Source organism: Octodon degus, unplaced genomic scaffold (assembly GCF_000260255.1).
Source record: "Octodon degus isolate 3935 unplaced genomic scaffold, OctDeg1.0 scaffold00188, whole genome shotgun sequence".
NCBI lineage: Eukaryota > Metazoa > Chordata > Mammalia > Rodentia > Octodontidae > Octodon > Octodon degus.
The window spans coordinates 1,036,474-1,037,387 of NW_004524764.1; positions in this window are offsets into that span (position 1 = coordinate 1,036,474).

Below are 914 nucleotides of genomic sequence, written 5' to 3' on the forward strand. Positions count from 1 at the left end.
CATTGCTATCTCAGCATGACCTGTGGGTGGGGCCAGCACCTCGTGCTAGGGATCTAATCCTGGCCCTTGCTCTCTGCCTAAGCAGGCACTTTAGTCCACTGAGCTATCACGACGGCCCATACTGTGAATTTTTGATGGTTTTTGAAAACATAAAGTTCACAATATTATGTTGGTTATAGGTATGGAAAGATATATTTCCTTTTGGAAACTGATCAACACATTGATCAATTTCCTTATAATAAATAAATCAGTATTGTCACTAATTTTTCATAAAAGACAGTATTTTAATTTTAAAACAATCACAAACTTTGTGTAACATACTATTTCACTTACACTTAAAAATTCAGAATGGTATGCATTCTGCATAAGTGTGCTGCCTTATTATGATAAAATATAAATATGTTTTTATGAATAAGTGATAGTTTACAAACTATCAAATATCCATTTAGTTAAATTTATATGTGAGAATTGTGTTAAAATTGTTTTTGCGGTAAGAATTCCTGACATTTATACAGCTAGCTACAGAACCTTCAGAAATAACCTTGTTTGATTCTCACCTACACTGTGAAGTATGTAGGGGAGGAAATAGCCTTCCAGAGGTTAAGTGACTTGTCCAAGGTCCAAATATGAAGAAGCAGCAATAAATCCAGAAATTAGATCTTTTGTATAAGGTCATGGCTTTTTCCACACTAATACACTAATGGACCTGACCAGCACACCCATACGCGGACACACACACACACACACACACACACACACATACACACACGATTCATAGTGTAATATAACATATACTACTCTTACAAAAAGCTATTCCATTGACTGAAAAAAAATATGTAGTATATACAAAGCTGCAAAAACTACGAAACAGGTAGCAACTACTTAGCAATAAACACTCAAGTATGTAATGCATA